The sequence below is a fragment of the Lipotes vexillifer genome, unplaced genomic scaffold (assembly GCF_000442215.2).
Source record: "Lipotes vexillifer unplaced genomic scaffold, Lipotes_vexillifer_v1.1 scaffold167, whole genome shotgun sequence".
Lineage (NCBI taxonomy): Eukaryota > Metazoa > Chordata > Mammalia > Artiodactyla > Lipotidae > Lipotes > Lipotes vexillifer.
The window spans coordinates 406,092-410,001 of NW_006790675.1; positions in this window are offsets into that span (position 1 = coordinate 406,092).

Sequence of the window (3,910 nt, forward strand, 5' to 3'; positions counted from 1 at the left end):
GGAATGTAATATAAAAATGTGAATCTACTAATGTTTAGCAATGTGATTATTATATTTCTTTTAAGATTATCTTATCACACACATAGCTGCCTCTATTTCACAATAAAATATTAAAAATAATATTTTTCTAATATATTGAAGGCTTTATTTTGAACTGGTTATTTAGAAAATAGTTATATTTTCTATTATACAAGTTTTTAAATATCACTTGCTTACGTTTTCTTAGTACATAATCCTTCCTTTCCATAAAGCTGGGGAAAATAAATCAATATATTTAAAAGACAGTGTTAAAATTGAAAGCCTCACTTAATTAGAATTGCCATATATATGAAAAAAATGGACTGTGTATATAATATGATGACTGTAGCTTAATACTTTTGGTTCATATGTCTAAAAACTTCATGTATTCATGGCTCACTTTTTCTAGGTGAACTTAGTGGTTGCATTCTTTATTTACAAATAGTGAAGTAAGAGAAAACTAAGGATCCCATGGCCAGTAAGTGGTAAATCTAGAAAATGGAATCCAGAAGCTTTGATTACTTCTAGTTAATAGATCAAGTAGAATGATTTTGTCTTATCTGAATAAGTTACTACTTATGGGTGGTAACTTGTTTACATACTTACAGGAGATAAACGTGTGAAACTTGTCAAGAATGAGGGCAGCCAAATTAGAAAGTCCTATATCCCAGTTTGCTTACAAAAGATAATGAAAACATATCACTAATAGATTTTTTTTGACAACTCATGGGAGTTCTAAGTTCTCCATCCACTTTTTAAAAAATTTAATTTAATTTATTTTTTATACAGCAGGTTCTTATTAGTTATCCATTTTATACATATTAGTGTATACATGTCAATCCCAGTCTCACAATTCATCCCACCACCACCACCACTTTCCCCTCTCGGTGTACGTATGTTTGTCCTCCACATCTGTGTCTAGGTTTTTCTAGGTTCCACATATATGCATTAGTATACGATATTTGTTTTTCTCTTTCTGACTTACTTCACTCTGTATGACAGTCTCTAGATCCATCCACTAATAGGTTTATACATTGATTATATATCACTGACAACTGGTTTACTATCACAGCCTAGGATGGTGAACATTACCTAACTATATAAGAAACTTTTCATTTATTCTTAAGGTTCTTAACCTGGGCTTCAGAGAATGTATGAAGCTGAAATTACATGTAATATTTTTCTACGTGTATGTGTGTATGCATTTTTCTAGGGTGAGAGTACATAGTTTTCACCAGAATATCAAAAGTGATCTGTGGCTCAGAAAAGTTTAAGAACCACATATACTACTGCTGGCTTTTTGTTCTTGTCAAATGAGGAATAAAAGAATAATTTTTAAGCCTTAATTTCTTATACATTTTAAATTCCTTTTCCTCTTCCTTTTGATTGAAGATTAAAGGAGGAAGGGATTAAGATGTTTCTTTAATTTACACTGGTAACTTATTTTGTGGGGAGGGGGCATGAAGGTAGGTAAATAGGTAGGCCTGTAACTGAACAACCTCAGTGAATTATGTACATATATAAGATGAACTTGTGTTAGATATTTTGAGGGTTTTCTTTGAGCATAGATCAAATGCTGTTAGTGAATGTCAACAGATTGTTAATTCCTCAATTATACTGGATTTTATAAAATACTATTTGAAGTAGATAACTACAGCTTAGATGTTAACTTTAATCCATATTATATTATATGCATTCTACCCTTATATTTTGGTGTTATTTGAGGTGTGGATTTTTCACCAAATAAAAAAATGCATGCAATTTTCTACGGTGACTCTTGTAGTTCAGGGAAGATTTAGGCACACTTCTAATGAAATACTGATAATATCTAATTGGTGGTAGTGGTGGTACTGGAAAAGAAATCCACTTCAAGAGCTGACTACAAAGAGTAGTTAAGAGTTTCTGTGACTATCTTTACAATTGTGTAAAGTACAGATCTTAACAGAGTGCCTGGCACATTTTAGGGTGTTCAATGATAGCTCTTAGTATTATTATTATACAGATTCAACAGTGGTAAGAAAGACTATTCTGCATAATGGAAAGAGTTCCATCAAATCCTATTTATTTTAATGCAAACTTGGAGACATTTACAGTATTGTATTGTAAACCATTAGAAAAAACTGTTTTTCACACTTGAGTGAAATTAAAATCACTGTATCTCAATATTCTTTTTAGTGTAGCTTATTAAAAAGAAAACAACTGGAATTGTTTTTTTTTTTCTATTGTGCTTTCATTCCTTTCCCAGTGAAATATATATTAACAACATAATCAATTCTTTAAATGTGAGTGAGCAAACTGACAAATGTCTGAATTTTGTATCTGACTTGGCATCCCCTCTCCTTTTTTTTTTTTTTCTTTTGCGGTACGCGGGCCTCTCACTGTTGTGGCCTCTCCCGTTGCGGAGCACAGGCTCCTGACGCGCAGGCTCAGCGGCCTCGGCTCACGGGCCCAGCCACTCCGCGGCATGCGGGATCCTCGCGGACCGGGGCACGAACCTGTGTACCCTGCATTGGCAGGCGGACTCTCAACCACTGCGCCAACAGGGAAGCCCTCCCCTCCCCTTTTAAATAATAATTCATTTGGTATAAACACATACAATCAAATGAATCCACTCAAAGTGCCTTTAATGATTGCCGCCAGTGTCATTACATTCTGTAGGCTTGTTAGTGGATTTCCGGTTAACTTAATGCACGATTTAAACTCTTAGTAACTAGGAATCGTTCCAATTCAGCCAGATTGTATTCCACGATGCTGAGGTTTACAAATATTTTCCTCTGCATGGCTATCGGTTTTGGAGATTAATATCCCATTGACTGTTGACTGAAAGACACTTATCAGTATTGCTCTTAGCTGACTGAGTAGAAGAGGATGATCTCACCAGCGCAAGAGAAGTCGATTTTGATGACATTTCACCAGTGTTTCTCTGTAAGGGAAGGAAATTATACATATGTAGTTTATTGAGTTTAGTAATATCCAAATACAGCCAAATAACATCCTTAGTCTTGGTTTACCAAAATGAACTGATTGTCCCTCCCCAAGATTAAAAATCTGTTGAATGAATACACTGATTTGGAAATATGCCCTTCCCAAACACAGTCTGAGGAAAAAAAAAAAATTAAAGTAGCCTTTTAATGCCCAAATGCCATACCCTTGGCTTACATTTCTTGGGCATTCCAGTAGGTCTATACTTGGATCTTCTCTGATTCCTATCTAAAAGCACTTCACTTGGAACTTTAAATATCACCAGGAAACCCACATTTTGACCTTAATTACTTGTGAATGCCCCCAAAAGCTCTTATAAAGATGGCTGAAAAGGCAAATACAAGGGAGGAAGAGGCAAACAGAAACACATGTGGCAGTAGAAGCCAAAGAAGAGAGAAAGTACAGATTCTTAAAATGGGAGGTGGTGCTGGGGAGTGGGTGCTTTCTGCTGTACTTTTCAAGTGGGTGAAAAGCTGACCATATCACTTAGTGACCTGGGGCTTTTTATAACATGTCAGCTGTGGAACCACTGGTCAATATGAGAGAAGTGTGCGGGTAAAGAGTCAACATCTGGGGCCCTTTCAAAAGAAAAAGGAATGAGGTGACCTCCCCCTTACTCTTATTTTACTATCTTTCTATTATTTTTTATACAGCAGGTTCTTATTAGTTATCCATTTTATACATATTAGTGTATACATGTCAATCCCAGTCTCACAATTAATCCCATCACCTTAAACACGGCCCCTCCCCAGTCCACGTATTCATCGAGCTTCATCTAATTCCATCTAGTGCTCTTGTATACTTTATCTGAATCAGGGTTTTCCAGAAGACAAACGTGAAGGCGAACAGAACGCAGCTCACTAGCAGGAACAGGAGGCTCATGGCTCCTCTACGTCCTCTTCACTTCGCG